We start from the raw sequence: 19008 nt of genomic DNA, 5'->3' as shown, positions 1-19008 counted from the left end.
AACTAATAGAACAACCATCACAAGAAGAAAAATCACTAGATCTTACTCTGTATCTGGCTACAAGCACAGGGCCACGAACCTTCAACGCCACAGACATGCCCATACAAGCTCGGAACCATCTGGAGTCCCAGAATAAAATAAGAGGATTTAAGAAAAAAAATGGCATGACACCAACACCTTCACTCCGTATATCACAAGAACACAAGGGGAAAGCCAACAACTGAATCAAAACAAAGATTATTAAGCCGAAGAATACAGCAACCTAGTTATCAATTTAATAGACTTACTCAATGATGAAGCAACCTCCATCGATCCCCAACCAATCGGGAAAACCATCACAGAAACACAGCAACAGAACATCAAAATGTCAAAACAGGGACCATTAAACAAGTCTAAGCACACCAAAATCCACTGCAACCTAATCAACGTTAGGTCAATGGCCAAACATGCCATCGAAATCTACGACCGCTTCTGCAACAGAGGAATCTACATCCTATTCATAACTGAAACATGGCTAGAGGACAACTACAAAAATCACACTCCACAATTGCTTGCCTGAAAACTTCAAGTGCGTCCAAGCAAACAGGAAAAACAAAAGAGGTGGAGGACTGGCAATAGCCCATAGGGAACACCTGGAAATTAAACTGGAAGACCTTCTAACCAACAAAAACTGTGAATCTGTAATCCTTCCCTTATCAACAAACCCCAAAACAAACCTCCAATTCAAACAGGTATACCGACCACCGACATACGGTGCAACCTTTGTAGACACCTTCACGGAAGCAATAACCAACCTAGCCATTGAGCAGGATCACCCGTTTATCCTCAGTGACTTCAACATCTTGGTTAGCTGAATAAACCACAATCACACAAAAATCATTAGACAAACAACTGGAAACAAAGTACACATCAACTAGTCAAAGGAGCAACCCACACGGCAGGACATACACCAGAGGCAATCTTTGCTAACAAATCTCATTACCACGGCACCACCAATTCAGATCCTCTGGAGCGACCACATCATCATCATCATCATCATCATCATCATCATCCCTTTCATGATCACGCTGGCTACGCCAATAATCAAGCAACAGGACAATCTGCAAACTATCATTAAAAGAAACTGGAGGACCATCAAAAATTGCAACCTAACACTACTGGAAATCAGAAAACCACAAGGAACAACAATGGACAAAGCTGACCTGGATAAACAAACAGAAATACTTCAAAACTGGATCGCGACAACACTAGACTAGATCGCCAAAGAAAAACCTTTTACCCCCTCACCCGAAAGAGCAAAAGCAAAATGATTTACCCCGCTACTCAGAGCCATGAAAAGGAAACTTCCAACAACAAATCTGCTCATACAAAAAGGAAATCCAAAAAGCCAAAAGGAAATACTTCGACAACAGAATCATCAAGGCACCAAACACCCAAAAAGAACTGTTTAAAATCATAAACGAAATTAAAAAAAAACCCCGGCTGTAACAATGCTCCGATACCATTGAAGGGACTATGCAACGACCTTGCAGACAACTTAAAAAATAAAATTATCACCATCCAACAGACCATACAAAGCAGACTTTGTGATGCCCGTGTGCAACCCAACCAACCGTACGAGGAACGCCCAAACAAAGTGAGGAATGTGTCTGCTGATATTAGTGGGAAGCTTCAAACTGGTAAACAAAATCAAGAAAACCGGCTCCACCACAGATCTCTGCCACCCAGATATATACAAATTAATCCTCATTATACAAATCAATCCTCACACAAGAAACACCCATGGATGACTACAGAAACCTCTTCAACCACTCAATCACAACAGGGAAAGTGCCACAATCCTTCAAATCAGCATACATCAAGCCGCTCCTCAAGGACACAGAAGGAAACGTGGAGGACCTCTCCAAATACAGACCTATCTTCAACATCCCGTACCCAGAGAAACTACTGAAAACATACATCTATAGAATAACTCAAGAATTCATAGAAGAAACCACCTTTTGGACCAGGCACAAGTAGGTTTTAGACCAATGAGAGGAATTGAAACAGCACTTCTCTCAATCTGGGATGATCTAAAGGCGAACGCAGACTCAGACAAAAGCATTGCGAATACTTCTTGATTTCTCTGCAGCATTCAACACAGTTAACCACGAGAAATCACAAGAGCTAGCCTTACTATGGATCAAATCCTTCCTAACAAAACAGAACCCATATGGATCAAACCTTTCAAATCCAATTCAAGAGAATCCACCTGCGAAGTACCACAAGGATCATCTTTCTCCCTGTTATTATTCAACATCGACCTTGCTCAACTGATCAAGATCTAGCTTCCATAAACAGAGGGAGGGGGGAAGAACAATTTACGGCATATCACTATACCAGAATGAAGCATCGATAAGTTAGGACCACACTAAGGGATGAATACGGAGAGATCAGGAGGGAAGGGAAAAGATGACATTTCAACACACCTTTAGTCGACAGAGCAAACATAGGTAGCTATGGATCACCGACAGGGAAATGGGTAGGAAGGGAGCTGATGAATGTAAACTATACAGCATCAATACCAGAGCGGGGGACAATGCATGCCTCAACCTGGTACACAAACCTCCGAAATAGCTCTGATGGAAACTTGCCCCCCCATCACACCTAACAACTAGACAAACAAACTACAATACCAACTCCAATCAGGACAATCTGAGATGTGGAACATAAAAATGCAAACACTAAGGGGCAAAAAAAACACCAGCTCAAAAAGTCAACTTCCCGCATACATCTCTCACATACATCTCTCACACAAAATCCCACACAAACACATTTCCACACAGCAAACCGCACATACTTCACCACAACGCAACAACAAACACATAACTTGCACCAACAGCACGAGGACCCACATCAATCCAATAATCACACACAAGCTCAGCGCACAGTGAAAACCGAAGACACCAGCGTTTTCACTTTCCTACTCCCAATTCACCCTACTAACCCTCTACCTCTACTCTTTTGTTTGCAGATCCGCCAGAGTGCCTGGGGACCAATTGCATTGGTGATGGTGCCCTGGCACAAATACCTTTAACATTAACATAAATAAAATATATGTGACATTAGTAAGCCACTCCTGTTCAGACGACCGAGAGCAGCCACTCACTGCAGTTGGTTGATTGCATGCTTTCTTTACTGCTGCACAGTGACATGTATATGCTTTTACCTGCTTCTATTCCTACCACAGAACCTGTTGGGAGGGTCTTGGACACTCCCCTGGGGGTGGAGAAAACGCTCTGCGAGGTAGGGATGAAAAAATTCACGACACCAAGTAAGCCTAAACGTGAGTGCAAATTCAAGGGAGAAAGAAAAGTAGACAGAATGTTAGAGGCAAAGTAAGAACAGAATAGAACTGTTGGTGGCAGGCAGAGCAGGGTGGAGAACAAGCTTCATTGTTTAGACCTTTCATGCGGTGTTAGGGCTTGTAATATTTTGTTATGCCTTGAATGTTTGCCTCCTTATAACTACACTGCTCCCGGGTTGCCCCATTAAAATTTTGCTACTGTGTGTAGTTAGTTAAGGTTAAGCAAAGCTTTTAAGTGATCCACAGTTGTGCTGGCTTTGATTATTATGAGCGTTGGTCCCAGTGAATTAAGGAGAAAGAGCAGAAGTGAGAGGAGGCACACGGAGGAGGGGGTGGCGAGTGCAGAGGAGGATCGTAAGGAACGAGAAGTTCAGTAAACAGATACAATCAGCCAGGTACTGAAGAGCAAGACCATTGATGGCTATGAAGACCAGGAGAAGGAACTTGAAGACCGTTGAACATAGAGGATCAAGATGAGTTGTAGACAGTGTGTTTAGCAGAGTTCAGGACTCTCTCTAGATGGAGGAAGGAGTAGAGAGAAATTCCACGGAGTACGCTTGAGCAGCAGTCACGTTTACTGAGCAGAGTAGAGATTATAGTTTTTGTACAGTGGTTAGTAAGAAAACAACACATTTTCTGAATGCTGACGAGGCTAATACGATCAGCAGTGGCAGTGATGAATTGTTGCCGTCGCAGGTCGCTATCAAAGAGGACCCCAAGACTGCAAGCCTTGGTTGCGGGAGCAAGAAGGAGGGGTGGAGTCAGGGGTTTTTTAGTTCCAAGAAATTCTAAAGGAATAACCTTCCGGGCACAGGGGCGATCCTGATGAGACCAGATTTGTGAAACCCAAGGTCCTGGAGAGCGAGGGGGAGAGGGGAGTGGTCAACAGTGTTGAAAGCATCAGAAAGGTCCAAATGTTGGAGTACAGAAGAGACGTTGGCATGATGAGCATTAGAGGGGAAGTTGGAGATGCATGAGTGCTATCCTGGTGGAGTATTTACTACAGAAGACCGATGACATTATCCTCAAGGTACTTCGCTTAGTACCCTTCTCATAGGAGGAATGAGGAAGGAACAGGAGACTCAACAAAAAAAAAAGCATGTAAAAGGGAAAGCCCTCTTTTTCACACACTGCAGCAAGTGTAGAGTAATTTTGAAGTTAAAAGATTCCTTTGTATCAAAGGGAAAAGGTTTGGGGGTTTTGAAGAAGAGGAGGGGACTGAGCCTGGAACTGGGGCTAGAGGAGACAAGAGTACAGTGGATTTCGGAAAAAGAGGAATAAAGAAGTGTGAGCACCACAGGGAAGTGATGAAAGGAAAATATTTGGTGGCTGGCCACAATATAGTTATTCACTGGTAAGGCAATGATCTAGCAACGAAGGGCAGTGGCCTTTATTATACTGATGCTGGGTGCAATGGTGCTTGAGGGAGAGACACTGAAAACGTTATTGAAAATAAGAGGTAGTTTGAGGGGAGCTAGATCACAAAGTGGTAGCGGTTAAAGAAGAAATCAATTAATCATTTATGAGATTCCGTTTTAATGTACTACAAACCAGTGAGATTATGGAAATCCGGGGTACATTTCCATTACTTATTGTAGAGATTGCAAATAAAAAGCAGGTATTGTGGAAAATCTGAGACATCTCCTTGTAGACTGCCCAGTTTTAACCCCATGTAGATCCCAATATTTTGGTAGATTTTTGTGGAATCTTGAGAGAGTCGACCAGGACACACTTGGCATTGCATGTTGCATGACAAAGTATGACTCCAACTAGCCACTGAGATTTTTGTCTGATAAATGTGGTCTAATATGTTTATAGGAATACTTCCACGAACCACAATTTAATGAGGATTCCGATATAAGTGATAAACCAAGGCAGAACACAGTCTGGTTTTAGTTTGGTATATTTTATTTCTTTTTTATACTATTAACAGTTTTGTAATCACTACTCACATTCTCTGTTGATAGACACTTACATACTGGGACCTGATTTTGTTGTATATATAAATCTGTATGTTTTTATTTCATTTTAGATACAATATATTTTTATAGGACTCTTGTATTAGTATTGTGTGGACTCATCCTTAAACTGTATGTATTAAGTGGAAACTAATGTTATACTTTTCCTTTTTATGTGTTTTGAGTTGTGTTCAGGTTTTCAGAGTAAAACCAAAACAAAAAATTAAAATAAAAAAAGAAACCAATAAAGCAGTGCTGAAAAAGCATGAAAGTAAATGGAATAAGGTTTGCACAGGAAAGAAAATGTTATTGCCTGTGAGGTAATCATAGTGCCCCAGAAGGAAAAAGGATTCCTTCCACTTGGCTACAGCTAGGACGCAAGCTCAGCTGATGCTGTATTGTCATTTACCAATAACCTGGCCTTTTGAACACTTCAAAAATGGTAGTGCTGTCTGTGGTATCAGGTGAGGGGTCAAGAGGCTTTTGGATCTCGTGGTGACAAGAGGACTACCATCTACAAGTCCAAATAGTGGGGGATTTAGGAGGGACAAACTGTACTGCTGTCGAGAGTGGTTGAACAGACTGGAGAGCAATTGGTTATCCTATATCCGTTACCAGTGCCAGTTTTCCCTACAACAATCCTAAATCCAGATGAACATTCAGTTATCACACTGCTTAGCGGCATAGTCAAGTTCATGTTTCGAAGTAAAGCAAAGTTGGTACCTGCAGGTGGTGACTGACTGATGAGAATTACCCCAGAGCACCCCACAACAGTGAATCAGTGGAAGAGGAGGTGTCCACAGAACGTTCAATTAGGAGTTGCAGTCACTATTAAGACTTGCAGACCACCGGGTACTTTGCCTAACCACAGTGCAATGGGTGGCAACTCCTTAGTGTAATCCATAAAGCCCCACCACTTAACTACTCTCCATTCCATTGTTGAATGTCCAAGCCAGTACCTCGTGCCCCAACACATCTTAAAGAGGGCCACTGGTCAGCCCTTTCTGAAGGCAACAGACCAATATCAGTGAGTTTGAGGAATTTGTGCCCCAGAGTGTTTATCCAACTTGCCATAAACTGATTCTTTTGCCTTTTGACAACTGTAGAGTTGTATCCAAGATCCTGCCATTTTCAAATCCTGTTATTTCTTCATTAGGCTTCTGAAGGGCATCTTCCCTCACCTACCCCAACAGCCTCGCTGCAATTATGTCCACTGTCATGTCCAGACTTGATAATTTGAACTCCCTCTACCTGGGTGCACCGGCCTACCAGCTAAACAAACTCCAAAGAATACAAACCTCAGCTGCCAGATTGCTTCTCGCATTGGAACGAAGAGGGCACATCTGACCTGCTCTGCGCTCCCTATTGGACGCAGGGCCACGGTCAAAGTCCTATGTATTCCCCACCGAGCAGTAAAACACATAAGGGAATGCCCTCACCACTCGAATTACCACCACAACCAAGAAATGGCATGGCATCCCACAAAATACTGGCCCTTTTTGGACTCTCAGGCCAGGTGATATCTACCCCCAGACTTGAAACCTGAATCGTAGTAGCACCCATGTACACAACTGAATTGAATCATTGCCTTCTTCCACCAGGAATACCGTATGCTCTGAGGCCTAGACATATCTTTCGCCAATAATCTGGACCAATTGTGCTAGACTTGTACCCTAAGTACTATGAGCTTGATCAATGCCATGCAATTATGCACTACGTCCAAGAAAGGCACATGCTTGCTAACCCTATTCATCTGGAAATCCATGAATAGAACTAGATACCGTGGTCAAGCTAGCACTTACTGTTTGCTAATCCCAACTATATGGAATGTATTTAGCGGAAATACCCATCGGGGAACCCATCTATTGGAACTACCAACCGAGGTCGTCTCTAGCACCCAAACAGTAACAACATGAGTTGGGAAAGTTCTGCCCGTCACCTCCAGTCAGTCTTCACCTAAGTAATTTGACCCAACAAATCCCAGGGAGGACCTTAGCCTAACAGCCCAAACCCAAAGGGAGATACCACCCCCTCGACAAGCACTGGAAGCTCATCAGGAACAGGGTCCTCCTGGAAAGCACACAGACACACCACCATCATTATACTAACTTTTTCCTTTGCATCAACAAATAGAAGGCAGATATCTCCCCCACCCCCTTCCCCCCCGGAAACGGCCTAGCTGCACACTATCTCTTCTCACATATTCCAGTTCTGCCAGAATGCAGACACCAAAGTCCATTGGCCTTGCTGCACACATTGTACTGACCCAATACACCCAGTGCACCACACCTAGCACTAGTATGCAGCTACCACACCATGTATTATACACTGGCTGCTCACATACTGAGTGCACCCAAGCAAGTTTACTACATTACTGTCTCCATAGACCTGGGCTGCGGTCCCAGATGCAATTCATCCCACAGCACTTAGGAATCATACCAATGTTAAGAGGCGCTATACAAATGACTAACATGTAGGCCAGAGACAAAAGACGCAACTGTGGGCTCTGACTCTACTAAGAGCATGGTCATCTCAGAAAACAACAGTTGTGAATTGTAGCTTTAAAAATTCTGCTTCATGTTCATCCATTTCACTTACATTTCCAATAGAAGCAGAGGACATAACATCGCTGAGAGAGCTCGGACACTCTGTAGCCATGATTCTCCCTATCTGAGCTTCCCCTTTAAAGACCTACACTTTAAAGAGATTTAAAAGAAAGGACAGTGATGGAGCGGTCTATAGTGCGGAATCACCATATGATTTGAGCACTTCACTGACCAACAATTACCTTGTTTTCTAGGATCACGATAAACCCAATCAATAAGAACCGTTGATGTCAGAATTTAGAACCCATTAGTGTTAAATATTTCTATAATACCCATTTTGCCTGTGTATCCTTTTAAAGCAGTGCTAGTCTCAGAAAACACTTTTCCCCTTTTTCTTGCCAGTGTTTTCAACAGGGATTGAGACACGATTCCCAAAACATTTTGCCTTTCCAAAAGATGAATTAAGGTGCTGCTGTGAAGGGCCTGCCAGCACCAGCACGTATTCTCTTTTAGATGCCAGCCCGTTGGCACCTATATAGCCCTCAGTGTGACGAGTCAGACAGCTCAACAATTACATTCGCAACTAGCCATTGGCTAATGATATTTGACTCTTGGTGAGTAAGAAATGGTGTGCTGTTTGCATATATAGAATGGAGGTGACTAGCAACTTTTTATTGCTGTCTAGAAGCTTAGAACTTGAATGTCTGCACACTGTCAAGTGTATGAGTCTTGAAAAGAGAATGAGATTTTGATGGCAGCAGGAGTATCTCATTGTGGATGCAAAAGATATGTAGCCCAGGTAATTCTACTCTGAGCCACTGGTCATCCTTGCCACCAGGCCAGAGGGATAAACACTAGCCACCCCTACACAGTTCACCTGAAGTGGAAATGTTATGGTAACCTTTAAACGAATGAGTGAAACAGGAGTAGGCTTCCCTGCCTTTGATTCAGCAATTCCCAAAAACCCTGGTGTACGTCCCCAGAGACCCCACAAGAGACCAATACTGGCTTTGTTTGCCATACACCAAAATGTATTCCACTCTTTGGGACATGAAGGGCTGTGGAGTCTGAAACATGGCGCTGAAAGATAACTCGTGTGATCGGGCTAGATAAGTAATCCCACCCTGATGTCATATTAAGCATGCAGATAAATCCTGCCCAACCAAACGTTCCCATCAACACATTAGCTAATCAATGGGGAAGCAATGGAGTTTAAATGGGTGTGTATGATAACCACCAAAAGGATAAGGGCAACATTGAGCCAGTTTGCATACATGAGTCTTATTAGCATACAACTATCAGAGAAATATTTCATTCACGTAGAATGGTCTACATCGTTAGAACTGCGCCAACTCTGGAATTGTAGATTAAAACTAGACAACCCCTAAGGCAAAGCAGACTCCAGTGACATGCGTTCAACAAAGGGAAATGGAGACGCAAAAGATCAAACCTTGACTCCTCTTTCAAGCAAGAAACGTTCCATAAGGAACACAACCCCTCACAATTACATGGTCTGTCGAATTCACCTAGGTCATTTAGCATCCATCAGGTTAAGTGACCTTCGTCGCCCAGAGAGGAGATGCGAATTGGCCAGCTCTCTCTGCGATCTTGTGTGGAGACCAGATTTAGTATAGAAATCCAGGAAGGCCAGGTACGGCTTGTGGAGACACCAGCTTGCAACGACAGCCGCAGCCATGAGAAGCAACTAAGCTATTGATTCCCCCACCCTTTACTATGATTAGGTACCGTATTGGTTCAAAACACCAACCAGGACACCAAATACCTTTTTTTATTTATAAAAAATAAAATGATAATCAAGAACTCAGTCTTCGGCAGTCCTGTGGGAATAAAATTGTACCTGCCTCCATCGTATCAGAAGTGTACTGCAAGGGTATCTCATTGCAGACTGGTGCTATTGGTGCTCAACGGGACATTAACAAAAGCATGCTTTATTACATCTCCTGTAGAAACGAGGGTGAAGAGAAGTTTCTCAACTTAGACCTATTTTTATAACAATAATAATAATATCGTTCCTAGTGATTGCATCGAATTGAAAAGCATCGAAAAAATGTTTTTACTATGTATTTGATGCAATGCCCGGATACCAATAATATCCCTTATATTGGATACTTAGGTTCAGCCACTCCCCCTCCCAACTCATGTGCATGACCTACATATTGTTAATGGGCACTTGATGCATGTGCTTGAATCGTACTATGATCATTTACATTGTAATCTACTTTGGCTGAATCTTTAAAAAATTTAAAAACGTATGACAAGTTCCATGTGACAATATAGTGCACTAGCCTCAACAATGCCGTCTGTTCCTCTACAGAGCATGGAGCCATGGCGATCTAGAAAGCATTAACCAGCTAGCATTTGGCCTAGGGTCCGGGTTCTGTGGATATTCAGTCCAAGAGTGGAAAGCCTCTGTACGCCATGGGTACATACCTAGCCAGTCACGAAATCCCAAGACCTGGAGAAATATCCAATAGCATCCACGAGCAAATAATTTTTTTTTTGTGATGGGGCGAGTACCAGCAAAGCCTCAATGATGCATGTTTAACTTGGGGGCCTTGTCTTTTAAAGACCCTGAATGGACCAGGATAGAATAGTAGTCCCATCACTGACAAGCCTGCACGGGATAAGTCAGTAGTCTGGATGCAACTACAATTCTTGGCATAGGACGTCCTCCTACTTTACCATGCAGGGGACAAGGGCATGCTCACCCTGCCTTCTGTCACTAGCAGACGACAGTCAAGGCCAGCGCCCGCAGCTTGTGGTGCCCTCAGCGCTTGCTTCAGCAACACAAATCTACTAGCCATTTGAACTGTTTTCACCTTTGAGTGACCAAGGGTCAGGGCTATGTCTCGCTCATATGCAACCAAAAAATAGCACATAACAAAACGGTAACGACTGATTTCATCACAAACAATATCTGTTGTGGGAGATTATATATTTTTTTGGGGGAAAAGCAGGTGAAGTATTTCTGTGCAAAAAACAGGGAGGAAAAGAGGAAGCCTGGCTGATCGCGGGTTGGTTCCCTCTTCCATTATATTTATTTTTATTATTTAAATATAGACAGGGGTACAACAGACGTCTGCATTTGGATGGTGCAGATCTCAAAAGCAGGTGTGAAACCGAAAGGTGTCTAAAAGGCAGCCCACTAGCAGATGTAAGGGAAAAGAGCAGAAGACTCGCACAGGATTTGGTTGAGGTTGAATGGGGCGTGTTAAAAGAGCTGTACAGTAAAACCAAGAGATACAAGTCGAGGCATTCATTACTTCACAAACATTTAACATCCAAGAAGAATACTGTTCCCGTGCTACAAAAGACAAGAGCCGATAGGCCGCACTTATTGAATCTCGAGCAGCAACAGGAGCAGTGACATTAAACACGCTTGCACTACTCCCCGTCCGTAGCCACCCACGAGCGGTGATGTGGGCACTTGTTCTAAAGGCACCCACAGGCGAGGTGATCTTCCAACTGTTATGCACTACCCTCCCCTCCTGATCCTAGAGGCACCCACACCAGCGGTGATGTGGGCCCCCTTGTGCACCTCCCTCTGCTCCTAGAATTACCCACATGAGAGGGGATCATGCCATTGTCATGAACTCCCCTCCTCCTGCTCCTAGAGGCACCCACATGAACCATGATGGGGACGCTCTCGTACAATGTCCCTCCTTTTCCCCCTTGGTGATGTGGGCACTTGTTCTAAAGGCACCCACAGGCGAGGTAATCTTCCAACTGTTGTGCACTACCCTCCCCTCCTGATCCTTGAGGCACCCACACCACCATTGATGTGGGCCCCCTTGTGCACCTCCCTCTGCTCCTAGAGGTGCCCACATGAGAGGTAAGGAACAAGTTACTTACCTGTAACTGTTGTTCTCCAGCATCGGTCTGGCATGGATTCACATGCTCATGAATATTCCCCGTCGTCAGGCTGGGAATCCTCGGTAAAGAAAAAACCAGTATCAGTTTCGTTTCTGATCTGTCTTTCGTAGTAATAACCAATCACTGGTCTCTGCGTCATACTGACCACAGCCAATGACTGCCCTCTACCTAAGCCCCGCCTCTGGCAGCCATCTTCAGATTTGGAAGCACGTGAAGTGGCAGTATGACCAAGTGAAGAGCCGCAGAGGGGTAGGCGGGAGGGTTCGCATGTGAATCCATGCCAGACCCATGCTGGAGAACAACAGTTACAGGTAAGTAACTTGTTCCTTCTCCAGCATGGGGTCTGGCATGGATTCACATGCTCATGAATAAAGAATACATAGCAGTACACACATGCACAATCACGGGAGGTGGCAAAGGCTCAACATTAAGCATTACATCAAACTCAACATTAAGCATCTTACCTCCTCACCAGGCTCACCTCAGGCGAACAGGTTGCGCAGCACTGCTTGGCCGACCCTGGACTCCTCCCTGGAATCCCGATCGACGCAGTACAATTTCGTGAAGGTGTGCGTCGACCTCCACGTAGCAGCCCTGCATATGTCCAGCAGGGGCACACCAGAAAGGAACGCCGTGGTAGCTGCGATCGCTCTGGTGGAATGGGCTCTTGGACGGCCAAGCAGCGGTCGGTTTGCCAACCGATGACAGTACATGATACAGCCGGAGAGCCATCTGGAAATGGAAGCCTTCGAGAGTGCCTTCCCCTGATTGACATGTCCAAAATTCACAAAGAGTTGTGACGTCTTCCGAAAACACTTTGTGCGGTCCACGTAGAACTTTAGCGCTCTAGCCACATCCAGCGAGTGCAAAGTCCTCTCAGCCGGCGACGAAGGCGACGGGAAGAACACAGGCAACACCAAGGGTTCGTTGAGGTGGAAGTCCGACGGCACCTTGGGCATGAAGGAGGGGTGCGTCCTGAGCACTACCCTCGTGTCGTGAAAAGTCAAGTACGGGGCCTTGCAGGAAAGGGCCTGGATCTCTCCCACTCGTCGTGCGGAGGTGATGGCCACAAGAAACGCTGTTTTCCACGACAGAAACTTCAACGGGGCCAAGTGCAGAGGCTCGAACGGAGGTCCCATGAGCTTGGTCAGCACCACGTTGAGCTCCCACGCCGGGGCCGGAGCCTTCACCGGCGGGAACGATCTGAATAGTCCCTTCATGAACTCTTTCACCAGACGATGAGACCACAAGGACGTCCGCCCCGTGGTTCTGGTGTATCGGGAGATCGCAGCAAGATGAATCTTGATGGACGCGTGTGCCAGTCCAGCTTTGGCCAGCATCAGCAGGTACGGCAGTACTTGGGGAGCCGTAATCCGTAGAGGGTTAATCTTCTGTGCGTGGCACCAGACAGAGAACCTCTTCCATTTGTGTCCGTAGCATTTCAGAGTCGAGGACGCCCTGGCCTTTGCAAGAACCTCTCTGCAGTCGGCCGGTATGTCGTATCCTCCAAACTCTAGCGCTGCAGGAGCCAGGCCTGCAAGTTCAGCGACTTCGGGTCATGGTGGAGGATGGCGCCTCCTTCCCTGGAGAGTAGATCCGCGTCCACCGGCAGCTTGATTGACGGGGACGCTGACAAGTCCAGAAGGTCCGGGAACCATATCTGCCTCGGCCACGCAGGTGCGACGAGGATCATCCTGCACCGTGTCTTCTTGAGCTGGTTGATGAGCCGGATCAGCAGTGGCAATGGAGGGAACGCGTAAAGGAACAGGCCCTCCCAGGGGAACGAGAAAGCATCTCCCATGCTCCTCGCCTGGGGAAACCTGCTGGCGAACCTCCGGCACTTGGAGTTCGTCGCCGTCGCGAACAGGTCGATCTGGGGTGTGCCCCACCGTCGGAAGAGGCGATCCACTAGATCCTGCCGTAGTTCCCACTCGTGGCACGAGCGCAGCTCCCTGCTGAGTGAGTCGGCGATGGTGTTTTTTATCCCTGCCAGATGAAACGGCACCAGAAATATCCTTTGGGCGACGGCCCAATGCCACAGGTCCTGCGCCTCCTTGGACAGTGCTGGGGACCTGGTTCCGCCCTGTTTCCTGATGTAAAACATGGTGGTGGTGTTGTCGGTGAAGATCCTCACCACCTTGCCCTTGAGGGACGGAAGGAAGGACCTGAGGGCCCAAAACACTGCACGGAGCTCCAGGACGTTGATATGTAGTGATTTCTCCGTCGGGAGCCAAAGGCCTCTTGCGTGCAGATTTTCGTTGTGCGCTCCCCACCCTTCCAGGGAGGCATCCGTGGTCACTGTCTCCTGGTGGGCTGGGGTCTGGAAGTCCATGCCCGCCGTCAGATGCGCGCGGGTGCCCCACCACCGGATCGCTCGTCGGAAACTCTTGTCGAGTGTGATCCTTTCCTCGAAGCTGCCCGTCGTTTGGATCCAGCGCGCGTCCAGGAACTCCTGCAACGGGCGCATCCGGAGCCTGCACAGGGGAATGAGGTAGATGTAGGAAGAAGACATTCCGAGGAGGGACTTGATGGACCTCACCTTGGCCGCGTCGGCCACCAACATCCGTTGTACCTTGCCCAGGATGGCCCTGGTCCTCTCCTCCGACAGGGAGGCCAGAAGGGACACTGTGTCGAGCCTCGCTCCCAGAAACAGTGCGTCTTGCGCGGGTACCAGGTGGGATTTGGCGTAGTTCACAGAGAATCCCAGGTCCGTGAGAAGCTGGACGGTCCTTGCCGTGTGGTCCACGGCGAGCTCCCTCGTCTTGGCTCGGATGAGCCAGTCGTCCAGGTAGGGGTAGACGTGGATCCCCTCTCGGCGCAGCTGCGCCGCCACCGGTGCAAGGCACTTGGTGAAAACCCTGGGTGCCGACCGTAGTCCGAAGGGGAGGGCTTTGAACTGGTAGTGACGCCCTTGGACCACAAACCTGAGAAATTTTCGGTGCCCCCTTAGGATGGGAATATGGAAGTAGGCATCCTCCAAATCCAACGACGACAGGAAGTCTCCTTCCTCCAGCTGACCCAGGACGTGCTGGAGGGTGACCATCCGGAACTTCTGAGCCTTGATTAACTTGTTCAGACGTCGCAGGTCTAGGATGGGGCGCCATCCTCCAGTCTTCTTCTTCACGAGGAAGTATCTCGAGTAAACTCCGGAGCCCCGAAGCCTCTTTGGGACGGGTTCGATGGCGCCCTTCCTGAGCATTGCCTTTACCTCCAGGAGAAGCTGCGGGACGTGAAGCTCTTTCCTAGCAAAGGGGGGGACGCGCGGGCACCTTCTTTGAAACTCGAGCGCGTGGCCCCGGGCTAAGGCGTCCAACACCCAACGGTCGGTGGAGAGGGACTCCCACACGCTGACGAAGCTCGCCAGCCGGCCTCCCACCGGGGTGCTTCGGTGGGGGCCCGACCCCACGGCCGGTTCAATCTTGTTTCGACGAGGCTTTGCCGCCTTGACCTCCTTGGGGACGACGGCGGGGTCCGCCCGACTTGCCTCGTCCCCTATAGGCCTCCTGAGACGACGAGCGGGCCGCTTGACGATAGGTGGAGAAACCGCCGCCGGAACCTTTGGAGGCGCCCTTGCCTCCGCTGCTCCGAAAGGGCGGCCGTCGTTGTTGTAGAACCCCAAGGGCTCGGGCCGTCTCCGTGTCCGTTTTAATGGCCTGAAGGGAGACGTCCACTGTTTTCCCAAAAATGTTGTTCCCATCGAACGGCATGTCCAGGACTCTGGTCTGTACGTCTTGACGGAGGTCCGTAGCCTTGAGCCATCCACGCCGCCTAAGGCACACGCCGTTGCCCAACTGGCGAAATCCCGTATCGGCGATGTCCGTCGCAATAGTGATGGCGTGGTCCGACGCCACCTCACCTTCCTGTAGGATCTCCAGGGCATCCGCCCTCTTGTCGTCCGGTAGGAAGTCCAGTAGAGGAGCCAGTTTGTACCATAGCTCCCTGTCGTAGCGGGCCACGATAGCCAAGGCGTTGGCCGCCTTAATCGTCGTCGCTGCAGACGAGCTGACCCTGCGTCCCATAGAGTCCAACTTCTTTCCCTCGCCGTCCGGCGGGGAAGTCGATGTGGAGGCCGCACCCCCCCCCGCTTTCATCCTGGCCGCCGCGGAGACGACGGAGTCCGGGGTAGGCTGCGCCCGGAGGCACAGGGGGGCCGCGTCCGGGACCCGGTACTTCTTTTCGTACCGGTCTCTTCTTGCTGGCGTCGTGGAAGGGTTCTTGAGGAGGGCGAGGCCCTCATCCCAAATGTCGTCCAGTAGAGGCACCGCGAGGACCGTCTTCCTCTTGGCCTCGCGCCGTTGATAAAGGAAACCTTCCTTCCTTTTTCTTCTCCTCAGGGCAGAGTTGGAAAAGACCGGACGCCCTGGCGATCATGGAGTGGAACGATCCAATCTCGTCGGGCGGAGAAGCCCTGGTGGGACGTGAGGACGGAAGATCCTCGTCGTAGACCTCGTCGTCTGTACCCGTCGCGGCCGTGTCAGTCCCCGTATCATCCCCTCGAGTCGTGGACGGGGAGGAGGGCTGGACGGGACGCGACGGCTGAAAAGGAGGTGGAGGGTGAATCCTTCTTTTCTTGGGAGGAGGAACGCCAGAAGGTTCCGGTTCTGGGTCCCCCGGCGGGAGTGGTTCCTCCGCTGGAAACGGTAGTCTCGTCCTTATCTCCGTGCATAAGGACTGTATAGCCAACAAAATGGCCGCCGAGTTGTCTTGCGGCGCTGGCAGAGGGGAATCCGACGGGCGATCAGGGGCTTAAGACCTCGATCAGCTCTTCCTCCGAGGTTGAAGCCGAGTCTACGACGACACCCTGCCCCCCCTTTTTCTTCTCCGCCGGAGATTTCACGGGGGTCCTATCGATGGGCATAAAAGAGGACTCCCTCCGAGGTGGTAGGGAGACTCTGAGCCCCGAGGTCGCCACCACTGGCGTAGCCTCCACAGTCTGAGCCAGGGCCGCCGCGACAGTCTCGATACAGGCCTTGGCCGGATGGATTAAGGCCTTCACCACCTTAGGTGCGCTCACCGCCTTATCCTTGAGGGGGGGGACACTGCCTCGCTCCCCCTCCGATGGGGCCTTCGAGCTCGACCGGGGCCTCTCCAGGAGCTTCGCCGGGTGCTCGGCCTTCCTCTTACCCGACCCAGAGCGTTGGCTCGTGGTTGATGGTACCGGGGAGGGTGCGCCCTGCCTGGCGCCCGTAGAGCCCGACCGTTCGGCGCTCCCGGTGCCAGCGGACTCGCGGTGCTTGGCCTTTTGTTGGACCTCCATCGCCGGGGCGTCCTCAAAGGTCTTAGAAGACGGCTCGGATTTCTTCCTCTTCTTCTCGCCGGACGGGCTCTTACCTTCCAGCCAGTTGGCGAGATGTTGATGGCGGTCCTTCATGGTCCGCTCCGACATGTTGCCGCAAAACGCACAGTCCTTCTCCACGTGCGTCTTGTCCTCATGTAAGCAGTCAAGACAAAAGGAGTGTTCGTCCTCCTTAAAGACGTTCTGCAGCTGGCATCCAGGGCAGACCCTGAACAGCTTTCCGGGCGTCGAGCTTCCCTTCTCCTGGGCCATGTCCGGGACGGGCCTGAGAAACTTCTGGAGTCCTCCAAAAGCGTAGCTCGACGAAATCTTCACCCTTGAGGGGCGCAGACGAATCCGACACGGGTCCCCGTTGATCGGATGGAGAGTCGGTGGAGCTTGAGGCTCTTTTGACCGAAAAAAATGAAGTTTTTGAGAAAAAACGTGAAAAAATAGCACTAACGCTCGAGAGCAATAGCACGAGGATCCCAACACATGAACGTGCGGTAAAAATCTGAAGATTGCTGCCAGAGGCGGGGCTTAGGTAGAGGGCAGTCATTGGCTGTGGTCAGTATGACGCAGAGACCAGTGATTGGTTATTACTACGAAAGACAGATCAGAAACGAAACTGATACTGGTTTTTTCTTTACCGAGGATTCCCAGCCTGACGACGGGGAATATTCATGAGCATGTGAATCCATGCCAGAGAATCATGCCATTGTCATGAACTCCCCTCCTCCTGCTCCTAGAGGCACCCACATGAGCCATGATGGGGACGCTCTCGTACAATGTCCCTCCTTGGTGATGTGGGCACTTTTGTGAACCACTCTGCCTCTTGAAGGCTCAACGAAAGTGAGGATGATGATATTACTTGTGCACCCACCCTCGTCCTCTTAAAATAAAGGTCAGCAATAAACTGAAGTCCAAGCACTCTGCAATAGAAGCTAATGGAAGGTACACTGAGCACTCTTCTACTATCCATGTACCCACTTTATGAAGCTCTTTAAGGCATTTACAGTGTTAGACATATACCCTAAAAAAAGTAGTGGAACTGTGACCGCGGCGAGGGGCACAGTAGGCAGGGCAGGAAAGGAAAGGAGCACAGTGCATCACATTTGTCAAGGGTGGCAAAAAACCTGATTGACAGTCAATTGAGTTGAAACAGATTTCAGTCCATCTGTAACTGGCATCGGGAATTAAAGTCGAGATGTGTGCTTTAATTTCACAAATAACCGTCCGGAATGTTGAAAATGGTTGCCCAGTGGTAGTTACAGTAAAACATAGAAGTAGTGGATAACTGGTCCGTTCTTGCTCACTTCTACCACTAGGTATTTATCACTTTATACCTACTGCAAAACTTTACCCACTCTCATTTCTTAAGGAGTGGCTTAACGCATGCCCCAGATGAAGACATCACAAGGCCAAAGGTCATGCAAGGCCACGGTTAGGTCATATGGGGAAGGGGAGTAAGATTTCGGTGTAGTTAGTAGCTGTAGTCTGTCCCTGCTCACACTGGCACCGTCTGCTGAAATGCTCGGATCATTGGCAAAAACAGCACTGTGCAGTTAGGTGGAGCTCTACTATTGCCGATGCCCAATATGAGAGCCTGCACAAGCAGGACGTTTTGGTGCAAGCCATTCAGTGCCGGCTGCTTTGTCGCAGGTTTCTTATCGCGTGCCCGGTTGGGCGCGGCCAGCAGGGCGCAGGGACCTATAGGCGATGGTATGCTGAGACTCACCATTACCAAGACGCACTTCCACTAAAGCGCTGATATGGCCCAACATTACCATCTAGTGTAAACAAAATTCACAACGGATAAGAGATTATCTTATATATTTGTTTTTCAACGGGTTTGTCAGTAGTTTGACAAACCCGATCATTGCACAGAAGTAAATATTGAAAACTCCACTGTCCTCAGGCTGGAGAGAATAAATACACTCCACGAAAATAAGCGCCCTTGCAGGTTCAATCGCACTGTGCTGCCTTGAA

The 19008-nt window shown here is 48.6% G+C and overlaps 1 protein-coding gene across 11 annotated transcripts in view; it reads right to left on the bottom strand.

Annotated features, from left to right (window-relative positions):
* Nucleotides 1-19008, bottom strand: part of TMCC1 (transmembrane and coiled-coil domain family 1) — a 987752-nt gene that overhangs the window by 208715 nt on the left and 760029 nt on the right. The gene's annotated exons all lie outside the window — the stretch shown is intronic.

This window comes from Ambystoma mexicanum, chromosome 2p (genome assembly GCF_040938575.1).
Source record: "Ambystoma mexicanum isolate Mex_15411 chromosome 2p, UKY_AmexF1_1, whole genome shotgun sequence".
Taxonomy (NCBI): Eukaryota; Metazoa; Chordata; class Amphibia; order Caudata; family Ambystomatidae; genus Ambystoma; species Ambystoma mexicanum.
The sequence above is the reverse complement of the archived record's forward strand: the minus strand, read 5'-3'. Positions and strand labels throughout refer to the sequence as shown.